The sequence below is a fragment of the Lolium rigidum genome, chromosome 1, assembly GCF_022539505.1.
Source record: "Lolium rigidum isolate FL_2022 chromosome 1, APGP_CSIRO_Lrig_0.1, whole genome shotgun sequence".
Taxonomy (NCBI): Eukaryota; Viridiplantae; Streptophyta; class Magnoliopsida; order Poales; family Poaceae; genus Lolium; species Lolium rigidum.
In genome coordinates this window covers 263,492,251-263,509,210 of record NC_061508.1, presented here as the reverse complement: position 1 = coordinate 263,509,210, position 16,960 = coordinate 263,492,251, and the positions used below count along the sequence as shown (strand labels likewise).

General features: G+C 43.1%; 2 long non-coding RNA genes across 4 annotated transcripts; both read left to right on the top strand.

The window, feature by feature from the left end:
- Positions 1-8,248: 8,248 nt before the first annotated feature.
- Positions 8,249-9,519, top strand: LOC124693378. Its single transcript, XR_007000002.1, has 3 exons — positions 8,249-8,422; positions 8,937-9,105; positions 9,436-9,519. It is a non-coding gene; the product is annotated as an uncharacterized LOC124693378 (long non-coding RNA).
- Positions 9,520-10,726: 1,207 nt separating this feature from the next.
- Positions 10,727-12,470, top strand: LOC124693367. 3 transcript variants are annotated; one of them, XR_007000000.1, is made up of 4 exons: positions 10,727-10,854; positions 10,956-11,024; positions 11,179-12,239; positions 12,357-12,470. It is a non-coding gene; the product is annotated as an uncharacterized LOC124693367 (long non-coding RNA). The 3 variants fall into 3 exon arrangements; XR_007000001.1 differs by having other exon boundaries at positions 10,956-11,327; positions 11,429-12,239; XR_006999997.1 differs by having other exon boundaries at positions 10,956-12,239.
- Positions 12,471-16,960: the final 4,490 nt, after the last annotated feature.

Sequence of the window (16,960 nt, the reverse complement as noted above, 5' to 3'; positions counted from 1 at the left end):
AGTTGGATTCAGATTCATTTGCTTGTTAAATAATCATGAACAGCAAATTCATATACAAGCAAGTAATTTAAATCATCACTGCATAAGCAGTTCATCATGAATCAATTTTTCAAGCATGAATATGTAATAGATTCATGCTATTTATTGACAGTAGCACACTGTGAGGCAACACAGCACAAGTCACTACATCATAGCCACTGGATCAAGTCCAGTGAGCTAGGATAAGCAACATCACATGTATACAGTAAGCATAGTGATGCTTGAGCATCAGCATCAACAAGGAAAATGATTCACTTAGCCATAGGATTAATCAATCACCAATCACTGACATTTAATTGATCAAATGGATCAATTGAATCAAGTCAAGCCACACAGATAAGCTAGCCAACAAGAAATGGTTGATCCAATGGATCATTGGCTTACACAGGAAGCACAGAAGCACCTCACAGGCACCACTGGCACTCACAAGTGTCACTGATGCACAGCAATACACCTAAACAAGCAAGTGTAGATTGCCAGTAAGCATAGCAAGCTCATAAGCATGAACAGCATGGCATAGCAAGCTCATAAGCAAGCACAGTATAGCATAGCAAGATCAGAGCATGCTAGGAGCAGTAGGCAATCAACAAATGGCATGTACAGCAAGCAAAGCAACACTGGCCAGTACCAGAAATTGGTAGATTGGCCATAGCTTGCAGAAAATGGAAGCACATGTAGCTTAGGCAGCAATTGCAAGGCTTTGTGTGATCACAGGATCACCAGAGAGCAGTAGAACAGGAGGAAGAAGAAGCACAGTAGCTTGGGAGGCGCACAGGCATGGAGAAGAGGAGAAGGAGAAGATCACTTACATGCGCCTGGTGGCAGATGCTATGGCATGGCGAGGCAGTGCTCGCGCGGCCATAGCAGCTGCAAGACCCAGGGTAGGCGCCGGCGTTACGCCGACGAGCACGAGCACCACCACAGCAACACGACACGGAGACGACGGCACAGGTACTGCGAGCAGCACCTGCGCCAGGTCGGTCTCAAGGGGCGCGCACGTCGTCGGCGAGGACGAGAGTTCGCCGGAGATCACCAAATTGCCCGAGGTGATTCTCCAGTAGATCCAGAGAGGAGGCGATTCGCCAAGAGAGGAGGTAATCGGAGAAACCAGGCGGACAGATCAATAGATCATCTCGCGGCGGTCCAGATTAGGTAGGTGGCGAAGGTAGGGAGGCACGGAGATGGACGGAGCACGGCGGCGGCCATGGCGGCGACGCCATCGCCACGGGAGTCGCGAGAGATTAGGGTTAGGGCGAGTGAGTGAGAGAGACGCGTAAGTGAGCGAGGTGGGCCGCTTCGGCGCCACCGACCCGCTATGGGGCACGCCTTAGTGGGCTGTCCCATTGGCTTAGGTTAATGGGCTGGCCCAATAGGGGCCAGGGGGTATTCTGGTCATTTTACAAATAAGAAAAAGGCCAGAATTTCACCAATTTTTAGTAAATAAAATACAACTCTAAAAATCCATTAAAAATTGGATTAGTGAATGAAAAATTATTCTTAACCAGAATAAAATATGAAATAGAATTTAAGAAACAAATTCAAATTTATGAATTTATGAATTTAAAACAATAACTTGGAATTTCAAACTATTATTTTCTTGTAATTAAAAATCAAGGAAAAATCTCAAATAAGTTCAAATACTTATTTTCAAACATTTCAAAATGAAATTCTATTATTCCAAGTCATTTCTATTGAGAAAGGTATTTTTCAAAGAAAAATACTCTATTCCCTATTTATTCCAAAAATATAGAGACAACTCTATTATTTCAACTCATTTTTGGAATGAATAATGAATCACCAAGTAAAGTAGTTTTACTTTGAATTATTTTACTTTATGAGAATTAAAGTGGTTTACACATTAAAGCAATTGCAAGTTACTGCCAAAGGCATAAATCTTAAACTCAACCCTAAATTGCCATAACTCAGTGGGGTAAAGGGATTCCACATAAAATAATACATACATAACTGCATTATTTGGATTTTTATAACATTGTCCTTACCGGACAATGATGCTTCTTACAGAACCCGAGGTCCAGGTTCCATCAACTGCATTGAACTGCACTATCTCGCGGTCCACGGGCAAGTTCACCCTTGCTCATACCAACTTGAGTATTTTCTATTACTTTAATGCAAAGCTATATACTTATCATTCCTGCATCGCAAATAAAATGTTACTTTCCAACTATGAATATGACTATGTGGTCGGCAATGGAACCATGGTATGTGTTGATATGGTGGAGGTTCCATTGCATGGGTTATATTAACCTAGGATTAACGACCAATGCCGTCCAGTGATTCTAGCGCCGTACAAACCGCGTTAACCATGAGATCTATAATGGCTCTAGTGAAGCTAGCCGTATCTTTTCCCTTCTGCACGCCAACGGACTGGTAGAGCTGCGGGGTGTTGGAGGCACTGCCGTAGGTTGGGATAGCCTTTTAAATCCCCATCCATTAGTGATGTTAGCTCTACGGTCTATGATGGATTGTCCGGAGTACATCGTGAGTAAAGCCGTATTATCGGGAGAAGTCTACTGGGGGTGTACGGTCGGACAAAAGGGTGGGTTTGCAGTCGCGGAGAAGGCAGTGTGGGCTTGGATCTTTATACCTGGCCTCACACCAAAGGAAGTGTGAACGGGGGCAAGTCCCTGCGGATGGCAAAAAGGGTGGGATCTCTTGTGGGAAAAGTAACGCACCTCTACAGAGTGTATTAAATTGTGGCTGTCATTCCTTGTTCCGGGAAGGGAACTGCGAACGCGGCAGGAAAGGAACTCCATGAAGTTCTGGTCAACCTGTGAAGACTGACGGGCATAGATTTCATAATAAAAGCAACCTTTTGAAGAAATGATTTCAAAACATGCATTGACCTGCGATTTCTTGATCAATGGTCGTAGCTAGTGCATCAAACACCTTTTACTGTTTTAGAACTTGCTGAGTACCTCTGTACTCACTTTCTTTCGACTCCCTTGCTAGACTGTGATCTGGAAGTGGAGGCCATCAACGATGGAGCACCAGAAGGAAGTTACGAGCTGGTCTACGAGGAACTCGATCTTACCGGCGGAGTGGAAGGAGTAGACTATGGGATAGTCTACGGACCCGATGACACGGAGGTGGAGGAGTAGTGATAAACCCTAGCATCATAGAGCCGAGCAACGTAGAACTTACCTAAATAAGTTGTTGAGCTCTCTTTTATATATGGTTATGAGTTGTAATCGTACTTAAGTAGTATCTTAAGGTGTTCTCATAGGACCTGTGACAATACCAGCTTGTTAAGACAATGTTCGTAATAATATATGGAGTGTTATGACCTGCAATGTTTCTGTTGTACCACTCTGAGGGATATGGCAATTTGTGAAGAAGTCCCTTCACAAAGATCATATCAACGACTTGTATACTACAACATGCAGTGGTATGCTGGGTCACCGCAATGTCTTGACAACATCAACCATCACACTGTAACAGGGTGATCATAAAGGTGTCTCTCAGGTACACCGAATGGGTATGTTAAGGCGTACACATTAAGATTGGGATCTGTCCATCCGCATGACGGATAGGTACTCTAGACCCACTCGGTGAGATTACATGTACGAAGTTTTGCAAGCATGTGACTAGGTCACGGGAATGTAGTGTCACGAGAACGAGTAAATGTGTTTAGCGGTAATGAGATCAAACTAGGTATGGAGATATACTGAAGATCAGATCTTGGACAAACCAAGTATCGTGAGACAAAAGGAATAGAACTCGATGTTTAAGGTTCAAGCGGTAAGGTTATTTCGTGGAAAGCATAGGGACCATTATGAGTTTCTAGATCCAGCTATTGGTCATTGATCGGATAGGTGTCTCCATCATGTCTACGCATTCCCGAAATGTTGGGTGGCATGCATAATGGTATACGACGCTTAGGGATTCATTCGGGGTCGTCGGAGAAATCATAGAGAACTCCAGGAGAGGTATCGGATTCTGTAAGGGTATTTTACCCTTATCCATTATTTTGGTAACAATGAAACCGTTGCTAGAGTATTTGGACTAATACATGTCTATGAGATTATTCCCAGGTATTAGCCAAATAGGCATAATGATGTATCAATGGAACAAGAAGGTAAAGGGAGACCCCCCCACTTCGACAAAAATGAAGAAAGGCTTTTCAGCCTCAGGCCGGTATGTGGTCCGGTCGGACCGGCCCTGGCATCGGATGGCCCGACACCGACCGGCCCCTGGACCGGTGCCAGCCGGGCACAATCCAGTAAGGTTTCCCCCTTCGCCCGGTGCTGGCCCATCGTATGGCCCGGTCTGGACCGGCCTAGTCCGGCCTCACACCCGGTCGGACTGGGCTGTGGACCGGCTGCCCTGGCGCGGACCGGCTCCTGCTCCGGTGACAACCGGAGCCATGTACAGCGTGACCAAGACCCTCCCCGGTCACGGCCCAATGCTAGGCCCGGTTTGGACCAGATAGTCCGGCTTGTGGCCCTGTTGGACCGGCCCTTGCGCCGGATGGCCCGTCCCCAGGCCGGTTGAACGGGCTCCTCGAAGGATTGCTGAGCTGGACAAGTTGCAACGGCCAGATTTCAAATGACCATATAAATACCCCTTCACCTACCTCAAAACACTTAGGCACTACATTACAAACTGTTCTTGAGCTCTCTCTTTCTCATACTCCATTGCTAGAAACACCAAAAGCCTCAGATCTCCCTCCTCCCCCCCCCCAAACTCAAATCCCTCCGGGGAAAAGATAGAGGAGGCCCTGATCTATAGTTCCACCGAGCCAAATCTTGTTCCCCCTAGTATTCATCGAGATACTTTCTCTCTAGGGTTTCTTGGAAACCCTAGGTGGGCAAAAGAAGTCCGGAAGCATTCGGGCTGTGGATTTGCTCGTGACAAGATTGTGAAGGTTTGGAGGCTACCTCAAAGTCTACCACAAGTGAGTGAGCTATTCCTTCGTGGGATAGACTCCGGAGAAGAAGGCGAGCCTTCGTGGCGTTGGGGAATCCTTCGTGGGACCCCACCTATCCAAATGTGACGTACCTTCTTGCAACTGAAGGGAACACGGGAATAAACCTTCTTCTTTGCGTGCTATATGTTATTTCTAACCAAACTCTTACTTGTGATATATTTTCCTATGAGAGCCTTCGTGCTCGAGTTACTTGTATCATCATATAGGGTGCCTCACCTAGTTTGCATTAGGCTCACCTTTATATTCCGCAAAGCCTAATATTGCAAAGAAAGAATTAAAATTTGTAGAAACCTATTCATCCCCCGCCTCTAGGTTTACCATCTCTGAACTTTCAGATTCATTCCGGAGTCAATGAATTGTTCAGAGACTTAAATATTTTGTTTTTACTACTTATTAAATGAATTAAAATAGGCTAACCCCTAATGGGCCACCAATTGGTAGCTCATTAGGGGCGCGCCTCAACCCCTAGAGAAAAGGGGGGCCGTCGGCCCATGTCGTTGTTGCCCCCACTAAACCCTACATGAGGGGCAGCGGTCAAGATGGGGGGCCACCTGGCGGAGGTGCTACCTGCCGCCACGCCTATACAAGGAGGAGGCAACCTGTGGTGACCCAGCATATCACTACATGGTGTAGTATGCAAGTCGTTGATATAACATCAATGAAACATAGTTACACTAGTATTACATCCTACAGAGTGGTATAACGGAAACATATGCAGGTCCAAGGCATGTCTATAGAATTACACACGGACTCTTTACAAAAGATCAACACAACCTCCTAATTACAATGAGGTAAAACTGCAAATAAACTTCAGAAGAACAACTCGTAGTGTAACTTATCACTAACTCTATCTATAGAGGTACTTGACCGGCTAGAGACTATGAATGGATTCTAGCTAATTATGAGTTAGGATTAGGGAACTAGTTCCCTTCTACTTCTTATTGTCAAGGATGTGATTCTATTCCCTTAAAGTTGTATTACCTCACCACTTCTCAATGAGATGGATTATTTCCATGGGTTTAGCTCAAAGGATGATGGTGATATCATCTGACTGGATGGCTATAATTTTCCATTGGCTAGGGTTTAATGTGGATGGATTTGGAATAGATACAAGGAAGATAGACAAGGATTTTGTTAATGTCCTTGGCATGAGTTCAAGATTAGAGTTAAAGCTATACCATGAGAATCATGGTAGAAACATTGATTTAGTTAAAGACATGGAAATGATAAGTCAAGAATGGTTTCTTACTTCTTTCTGCTTCATTGGTTTATAGTTGAATAAGTATTCATATGTTGTAGCAAGGAATGCCATGTTACGATCCCTTAGAATATCTGGTATTTGACCCTTACAGATTGTGTTGTTGCAATAATTCTTGTTTCATTTGATCTACCCCTATATCAAATCACCTCTACCCAAAATATGGTTTTAGCAAATATCACATTGAAGTTTATAGCGCTTGACTTGATGATCTACTTCAATTCCATCAACTCAAGTGAAACTTCAGTTATTATGACAAGTTTTATTTGAAAGCGCGAAAATTCCCCGAATTTTCAATGCATGAATGCAATGCACACATTTGTTTCCTCTCTTTTTGTAACCCAAAATCCTCGGATGTTACACATACCCTCTCCCCATTCCACCCCCTTGGCTTTTGCCTCTATCACTCTCTCTCTCTCTCTCTCTCTCCCTCACGTGTGCTTCCAAAATATTGGAACGTGTGCATACGGGGTTTCAGATCTCCACGATGCACACAACATCGTGATGCTGGATCCTCGGTCTAGATCTTTTTTCTTTCGCTGCTTCGCTTGACCAGAGCCCCGGGGATGTCGCCTACATCAGAAGCGTGTAGAACTGTGAAAGTGCTGCCATTTGCAGCACTCCATCGCTTTTATGTCTACACGACCTTGAGGTCTCGACGGCGCCATACAACTACGTCAACAACATTCATTGAAACGTAACGCTTTCAGTCTTCGAAGGTATGAACATTGAATTCCTCCGTTACCTCACATCTCATCGTATGGATCTTGGATATATCATTGTTGTTGCTAGGATTTTTTTCTGCTACGGAACCCTTTAACGGGCCACCGCATCTTCGCGGAGGAGCGGCAGGGGCTCCTTGAGGATGCGACGGAAAGCCGAGCTCTTTTCACGGGGCTCGGGAGGGAGCGGCGGAACGCCGATGTCTTTTTGCGGGGCTCCAGAGGGAGCGGTGGCGCTCGGCGGTGGTGGCAGAGAAGCAGAAGAGTGAGGGAGGCGACGATGGGGCGGGGTCGTCGTGCACCGCGAAGGATAGCGAGTAGGCTACTGCAGATTAACTAGCAGTTTTCATTCAAATTGTAAAATATAATCAAATTTTAATGAAAACTTTTATTTTCGTACTATTTAAATGTTTTGGGGCCTCGTTTTGGGGGCGCGGCTAGAACGGGACGTCCCCCAAAAGCGATGTGTGTGACGAAAAAAGTCGACGAAGAGTTTGGCATATCGCTGGCTGAAGAGAATAGGGAACCAGTTTAGTCCTTTTAAGTAGTAGAGATTGCCCAATGTTGATCCATCCGGCAAAAACTTATGGTCATGAGTCACTTTCGGTTCAAAAGATCATCTAGATACAAAATGGGAAACCCCTACTACAATATGAAAAGTATGAACTACAGTATAAAATAACTCTTTATGAATTGGTGCCAAAAGATAGAGTAATTTTACTATAAACTATAATATATTGTGTACTTTAGAGTGCATGTTTCGAAGTAATTTCTCCTATAAATGTTCCAAGAGTACCCGCCCATGCAAGGGGTCTGAAAGGGGCAAAACAATCTCGTTCACCCATTTCACCTGCCACAGTAGAACCAGCCTCCCGCTTTTATACTGACCGTTGGATGCAGTAATTTTTTGTTTACCTATCGCTGCTCGTTCACAGTCTATGACATCTGGGCCCGCTTTTGTGCGGGACGGGCAGCCAGAGGCAGTAGCGGGCGCTCCCCGCGTCGCTCGTTTATTGGTTGTTCGGTGGAGCGGTGAAAACCCTAGATCGAAACCCCGCCTCCTCTCCCCTCCCCAATCAGACGCTTCTCACTTCCCGCGGGAGCCCGACGGTGGCGGCGGCTGAAACGGGGCGGACCTCACCGCTCCTCTTCCTGCGCTGAGAAGCAGCGTGGGCGACTCCGCCTCCGCCTCGTGCCTCGCATCAGGAGGCAGCGCGGACGAGGGCGCCGTGCTGGTAGAGCGCCAGGAGGCCACAGTCGCAGCCAGCCGTGGACGTCGCCGTGCCAAAAGCAGGAGAGCGCACGAAGGCGGGCGGCGGCGCGGAGAGTGGTGGTGGCGCGCGGCATTGAGAAGCTCATCCACAGCCGGCGGGGCTCGCGATTTCCGGTCAAGGACGCCTCCCCCGCCTCGTCCTCCCCTGCCTCCGCACCCGGCGAGGACGGCCCAGCCACGATGTAAGCCTTCGACCCTTCTTCCATGGAGGCACCTCGGTCTGACCGCGCTAGATCCAGCCAGCCGTGGCTCAGGCTATATGATTCGGTCGGGAAGGCCAGCCCATCGCCGGTTCTGCCGCCGCTGATGCCCAGGCCGCCTCGTGTATTTTTCTTCTCCTGCGGTAGTTCCTCGAATTAGTTTCTCTCTGTCCCTGTAGTTGAGTTGGTTAGTTAGCTCTGTTCTAAAGAGTAGTGCTAGCAAGGTGCTCTGTAACGCTGCCGATTTTTTTTTTTGGAGGATAGGCTGTTTTGCCCTCTTTCTTCAGTTTGCAAGTTATCTGCTTCTTTCGGTGTCATATAGGCTATGGTATCAGTTTTCTTACCGCCTGCTGCATGGCCATGCAATACTTATGTGTATCTTTCTTTTTCTTCCACATTACTATGGTCCTTTAGATCTATTACACTTGCCTCTGGGTTAATAGGGTGTGACTGTTGCTTTGTTTCACTAACAAGTAGAACCGGACCTGGTCGGCAGGAGCAGTCGAAGAGGAGTGGAAGATGTGTGTCATCGGCCAGAGAAGGCGGGGACGAGCGGACGACAGTGAGGGAGGCGTCTTTGGTCGGGGCCACGACGATGGCGATGTCGACTCCCATCGGCCTCCTTCGTCTCCCAGCCATAGCTGGCTCCAACCCCTCCTCATGTGGTGAGCATCCACACAGCCAGATCGACGGGCCTAATCTCTGGCGAGTTCCTCTTTCTTCCTGTGTTCTACTTTTCATGTTTCACGTGAACAAATTCTTCAGTTAATGGAGGCAGAAGGAATTCAGCCGAGTCTTGTTATGTTAAATTTGCTAATAAATTCTTTTGGTACTGTTGGAAGGCACTTGAGCTGTGTGCCAGCATATCAAAGACAGTCTATGACTCTTATGTACTTTCTCGAGAATGAAATGCTGTTATATTTACGGGTTCTTGTCTGGGTGCCATGATTTAACTTTCTTTGCACTATCTCTTACCAGTGTTTGTTCTTTTTCAGGGTATGAGGCCAGATTTCGCGACTTGCACCTTTGGCAAGTTATTGAAATCAGAACCCCGTCAACTCTGAAGTGGCTGGTATATCAATGTCTATAACTCCCAGAATTCCCTACTTCACTTGCACATGCATGCTTGATGGGTATCTTGTAAGAGATAACGAGTGAGCTGGTGCCTGATTTTACTTGCTCTAAAACTTGCATGGAAATGCGTCTTCAGTTCTCCCATACTCATAGCACCATAAAATATCCTTTTGCTTTCACTAAGGAAAACTTTCCTTTTTGTTTGATATGCACCCTGGTTTGCTAACCAACCAAATCAGCTACCAGAGTACTCACTAATATTTGATATTTCATATTTTAGGCTGCACTTTAGTTAGCAAGAGCTAACATGTTTTAGGCGTGTACACTGTTTTCCAAAAACTTCAAGGTATGCATGGACTAATTACTATGACTACAATTTGTTGCGAGCGGGTTATACTGTTTTGGGCGGGGCTTGTTTTGTTTTTCTCCCTTAATGCAGAAGGAGCCTTCAAAATAGTTTGGAATGGCACTTGAACTGGGTGTACCTTAAATTCTTTTATACTACTATGTTGTACCTTTGTTCTTAGTTAAGTTTCTATTTATCAACTTCCAGTTAATTCCTTATTGTGTTGTCATGTCAGGAAAGATACCTATTGGTGACTTTCTAGCGTGTGAATTCTACCGAGATAGGCATGCTATGTTCTCCTGATCTTCAGCTTGGGTGTACGTGCAGCTTACCCTCTTTCCTTGGTGCTGGTAAGAATTGATGCTTAGCTTGTTGTTTATTGATCGTTAGAGCAGAAAAATGTTTTCCAGCAGAGGAATTACAATTATGTTGTTATCTTAGATTTTTCAGGCTTTATTTTCATGTAGCGATGTATTTTAGCTTACACTGACCTGACCTTAGATCGGTTCATACAGCTGTTGATCTGTCCATCGATACCTTGTTTTCTGAAGGATGCTACCTACGGTATATTTCTATTCCTTGACATTGTTCACAGTTCTATACCTTGTTTGCAAATTCGCAGAGCAGCAAACGACGGAGCACTACTTGTTGGACCTCCTTGCCATGTTGACCATTTCTTATGGCTTTGTAATGTTGATAGGCAGTGCAATGTCTCTTGACTGGACCATAAATTATCTTATTTTCAGGACTGTATTTTTTTTGTTTAGGAAACAAAGTATTATATGTTGACTTATTGCTCCCTCCCTTATTTTGTAGGTTTGGCCTTTCTTTCGTTAAAATGGTGAGAGATGCCAGCCAAATATTCCTCCAGTAAAGCATGTGATGAGTATAGAGGAGTTCGAGTCTTCTATTTTGCAGCTAGGGTTTCAGTTTATAGAAGATTCTTGCCGATGGCGATTACAGGCAGCTTTTATGTTCATATTATCCATGGCTGGTACAAGCAAGCACATCTTACACACCTCTCTTTCCTTGTCTTGTGTGCTTTGCTGTGTCCACAAAATAGTTTTTCTCAAATTCTACATCTCCTCTCTTCAGGTTGCGGGCAGGGAAGCGTGGAGGGTGGCTGCCGGAGCTTGGCGTGAGTTCTTGTGATGGCATGGTGAGGTGAGAAAGCTTTGTTCCTTCTTTTTGTTCTCTATCCTTGTTCCAGTATTGATTGTTTTTACACTCGTTGTGACAATCCATGTATATTCTTTTCCCTACATTGTCAAATTTTTGGTTAAACTGCTCTGTACAATAACATACTGATTTGCTGCAGGAAAGGCTGATATTGCATTCCCCGATTTATCTCCAACAGCAAATACATTGTTACATCTTTCCAAATCATGAAATCTAAGCGGCAAACATTGGAAAACAAATGGGTGGCTTTGTATTTTTGAAAGCTGGACGCACATCTAATTTATTGATGTACACTAGACCATATTTAAGAATTTGATTACCCATTCATGCATTAATATTTTGAAAGTGTGTCAACCTGTCCTTCTAATTCGGGTATGATGCATGAACAGGGCGGTTAGTGGTGGCGTGACGGTGCTGCACCTGTTGTGAGCTCTCTTTCTCTCTCTCTCTCTCTCTCTCTCTCTCTCTCTCTCTCTCTCTCTCTCTCCTTCGATTTCTTTTATACTACACGTGGCATTTACTTGCAGTTGATTAGAATTTTGTCATGTATATATGACTTTGTCAATGTCTTCAGGTATAAGAATCATCCATTTGCCTCACGTATTTTTATTTTTGGAAAACAGATCACTGGATATTTGGGTATTCCGCTCATCTTGACATATAGAGTATTTGGAGCAGTACCGTACTTGACTTGACATGCATATCTGTATTTACTTTATTTGATGTAGATTCCAACTCAATCCATATTACTAGAGATGACCTTCTACTTGCATTTACTGATATGAATATATGTCCTATCATTCTTTTACCTATTTTATTTGCTCTATATAATTCATTGATAATATTATATTAGTATACTGAAATAAAAGTGTTGCTGGGAGATTAAGAAAATCATAATTTTTACTTAATGCGAACCTTTTGCATCGCTGCTTATTTGCATCTGCAGAGTTCAGAAGTGGCTGCATGAGGTGAGGCCGAGACCCTCTTGTTCTTATTTCGGTTTTATCTTTCTGTAGGATTCTCATGGTAGATTACTTATTGTGTAGGTGTGTGGTATTTTGGTTTTTCCCGAGAGCAGAATGTGACCATTGGTGTAATAGACCCTTCTTATTCTTACTTACATGCACCGGTTGCATCGCTGCTTATTTGCATCTGCACTCCCTGTTATAATGTTTTGCTAGAAACTGACTAGATGTGCAGGTTGGCTGTTGTTCTTTGCACTCCTTGTCATTTGCATCTGATACTTTTCTGGCACATTAATATATTTTTTCTCTCCAAGGACTGTAGAAATTGCTCACAGATTCTTTCTTTGACCAGCACATTCTTCATTGTTATTCTTACTTTCCCTTTTGCTGGGAACCAAAAGAAGACCGTTGCCTGTTCGGTCTCATTCTTCACTGCAATTGCAAAGGTATAATTCATTTTGGTTTATCAAAAGTTACTTGTTTTGTGTACACCCTATGCAGTATAAATGGATGTTAGCTGCCCTTTTTCTGATTGCAATCTGTCTACCAGTGTACTGTCAAGCAACAACAAAGCATGATAAAGACAAACGAAATGTTCGTCTAAATGCAAAAGAAAATCTACAGACCAGTTTGTAGTTCATCTTTCGGAAATATATTTCTCTTCATATGAAGTGCCAATCTATATATTGGCTATTCGGTGGTCTAATATTTTAATACAAACAACATATCATCCCTGATGGTTAGTATTTTTTAGAAGAAGGTCCACTTTTCGTCCTTCAACCATTCGGAAAGTTCACTTTTTGTCGTAAAAATTATTTTTAGTTCAGAACGAACCTTGAACTTTTGGAATAGTTCACTTTTCATCCTTTTTCAGTGAAGTGAAGAAAATCGCTAATGTGGAAACAAGAAATAGTCAACCAATCGAATTGGTTTTGAACCAGACTACGTCTAAGATAGTTGAGATGTCGAACCCAACATCTTTAATGATTTTTTTGAAACCGCTGTGTCTCTGAACCATTCTCTCGCTTGATTTTTGTCTCCCAATTCACTTAAATTAGAGAGTTGTGCCATGACGGCCCACTTGCTTTGCTTATCAGCATCGTCCAGCCTCTCTGCCCTCGATGCCATGACTTTTTTTGTCACCGGTGGCAGATATTTACGTGGCTCAACCAGGATAAGGACTAAAAGTGGATGATTCCGAGATTTCAAGGTCTATTGTAAACCAAAAGAAAGTTTTAGGACCAAAAGTGAACTTTTACTAGAGTTTAAGGACCAAAAGTGGACTTTCTTCTATTTTTTATGTCGATGAAATATTTCATATTAAGTCCCAGTTCTTCCTCTTGCAAACTATTTGTCTGTTTGTTGGTTGCTGGTTCGTTTCTCTTTATATGAAAAAAACTTGCTTTCTCTGAGTTGCCACAACACATGGTAGATCAATGCCAGGGTCGCAACCATCGTTACATATCTTGCTCCGACAGGCCGCACATGGTACACAACTCCACCACACCCCTCCATTTGCTGCCAGCGAGTTTTTTCACTTAAGACACCATTTCAGTTTATGCAATCCGTTTTTAAGTCGTCGTTAAATAAACCGATTCAAATGGCATGTGAAATCTTAAATCTGAACCAAGCAGTACACCAACACGAAGCTATTCAAATTGTTGGATTTGCTATTCATAGGTGTGTTTACGCTTTCTCTCTTGTTTTGCTAAGCTTAACCAATCATTCTCAGCTTCCTAGGTAAAGTGATGGTACAAAGATGACACGTTTTATCTTCTTCTTTTTTCTTTCTGAAATTGCCTTTTCTGTTCATTGTGCCGTCACATTGTTCCTGCATTTTCAGTCACTTTGTGTGTTTCAGCGTTGTATTTTTAGTTAGTTTCATCCCAGCGGCATAAGCTTCGCCTTCCACTTGGTGTACATGCATGTCTGCAAAGATAGTCACCTTACCCAGGTGGCTTGAGGCAACCAATCGAGCCCAAGCTTGGTTAGAGTTCTCTTTGGATTTTCTCCATGTCTGTCCAACTTAATGAATATGGACCTGTTGGCTAGATAAGTTGACATCAGTAGCCTGAATGCCTAGGCTGATGGCAGGTGCTTTGCCTTTTGAATTGTTAGTCTCCTGCAAAACACCCAAACCTTACAAACAGTTCAGATAGTTTTGGAGAAAAAAACAGACCAGCACTGGAGCACTCACCCTTTCCATGAATGGAATCGCACCTTAAAGGCCAAGCCATCTATAGAACTCGGAGAACAAGTCCCCTTATGTTTTATGAAATATTTGAGAGTAGCCCTCGGAGCCAATCAAGACCTGTACACCCGGAAGCCGTACATTAGTTATGCATACATGTGCCTAAGATATATTTGCAGCATGTGGTTATGTGCAGTGTGTGTGTCCATGCCCAGCTTATATAATCTCACATTGCTTCGAACTTCTACGCTGGAATTTTATCTCCTTTCATCCAACTGATTTTGATCATAGCCAGCTACTAAAAATAACTAATTACTGTTGTTCATAAAGCCACTGAAAATATTGGTTCTCACATATCGACACCATTCGGTTAAATACGAAATCTTTTGTTATTGGAACCTTTCAACTGAATATATCAAGGTTTTATTGTTTTCTTACAAATTTCTGTGCCTAATTGTTGGTACCTATTATATTGGCCAATGGTCATTTGGTGTGTTTCCAAAATACTCCTACAAAATATTTTATTGTTTTCCAAAATAAGGATACATGACATTTAATTTTGCTACACTTAGCTTGAGCACAGGCGTATGACTACTTCTGGACTGGTTGCTACAATTCAAATACTTAGGCTCACTATCTACTTTAGGAAATTCATTGTTTTTTGATTTCAGAGTCCAAGTAGAGGATAGTTGAACTCTTGTTAAATCAGACGCATGTCCTTATAACAAGCTTATTTTTATAGTCAGTATGTATGTTCTATTTTCTCAGCTGTATAATTGATCGTGGACCTTTTTGTACCGTATTTGTTTCACAGGCTTAATATCAGAGGAGCTGGCGGTGATGATGATAGTAATTTTGGTATGCAAGTATGATTAGGACCACCTTGTGTGGCCCGCGCGCATTTGTGCTTCTTAGTGATGATCCTGGTGTATTATTATTGATGAAAATAACACTACATATGTAATTATTGAACTTGTTGGTGGCGCCCAAAAAAAGTGTTATCTTGATATAGTTGTTTGAAAGTTTTTTATTTTCTTTGAGAAAGATTGCTTGTATAGTCTTGGACAACTAAACAAACATCAACCGTATAAAATTTATGTTTAAGAGTATTGTCTTGCTTTTGCCTGTGCGCCGGGGCGCACCGGGTCATCTAGTTTGGTAAACGTTCATTCATTCTGACTGCATCGAGAAATTAAATAATCAACTATTGCAAGGACATAAATATTTATTTAGTAGGTATAGGCACAAAAAATCCGTTTAGTTTGTACTTGAATGACAAGAAAAATCTCGAAACCATGCCAACTAGCAAAATTTCTCAAATAAAAATAAATTCCGAATTTAGCTTCCAAGTTTTTCAAAAGATTATGCGGCTTCACACTTAACATGCACTGGGCTTTTATCTTTACGGGTGGCTCTGCATGATGTTGGGCCAGATGTTGCTCTTCTGTGTATAGGAAATGCCGGATACTACTTGTGCCGTGTTTTGTTGGAACCCGCAGAATGAAATGGGATAAACAAGATTGAACATGTAATTGGGCCTGTGCCAAACTGGGCTAGAGTACGACACAGTGTAACTCGCAATCCCAGCCTCACATAAAGAAAACGCCACCTTCCCTCAAAAAAAAAAAAAGCGCCACCCCTAAAAGAAACCTAAAGAAAACGCCATAGTATAAATTCTAAAAAAGGCATAGTATAACTTTGGAAGAGAAAAAAGGAATATCTCTGGGTTTAGAAATTAAAATATAAATTATTCTGGCCTCCACACCATGTACATGAGCATATAATTATTAAAAGTTCTACAAAACAACAAAAAGTCGAAGATAGTATCATACATAGCAAATAATAAGAGGATACAAAAATCATAAATGTGATGGCCAGTATCAATATAAATTTCCAAACATCGATTTCAAAATGGGCGAACACAACACTCCATCCAACTAATTTCAAGAAAGGGCGGCCACTATACAACTAGTCAATGCTCGCGTATGGCAATATGCCAATATTGTCAAGCTTCTCGATGACGCGCAGACTAAGGGTTCTCACCTTGCATTTCGAGCTCTAAAAATGCCATAAGAAGAATGACACGTATCCATTGACAATGTCAGACCAAATGGTAACCGGTGAAAGTATGATCAAGCTAGGGTATCACAATATATATTTCATAATTTATTTTTATCTAGAACAAACAGACTAGCAGTTCTTATCGAAGTCCATCAAACCTGAAGAAATATGCAATATATAGTAGCTACTTCTACACATTGAAGTGGAATAGATCATCTCGCAGCTACAATTAGATTCTCCCATGCCACACTTCGCAAAGCACGCATCACCAGAGAGACAATCGACATCGACACGTAAACCTCCAACATGATGGTCTCGAGTGGGATCTGAATGTGAGGTGTCGAGCGCTCGCTGAACGGCTCCTCTGAATATCTGAGAAGCTAGTGAGCTCGGGATCAAGTGCATTGACCTTTGTGAAAAAGAAGGCTTGGCAAGTCAATCTCGAAGAGTTACTGCCACTAACAACGAAAGCAATGTTTTGTCAATAAATACCAACCAATAGAGCATACACTAGTAGAAAACCTCTCATCCATCTAAGCCATTGGTACCGGTTCCCTTACGAACCGGTACCAATGGGGCCATTTGTACCGGTTTGAGGGCTCAGGTGGGCGAGGAGCTTTGGTACCGGTTTGGTAGGGGCTTTCGTACCGGTTCGTGTTAGGAACCGGTACGAAAGGTCTTCGGCCAAAATTCAGACGCGTGGT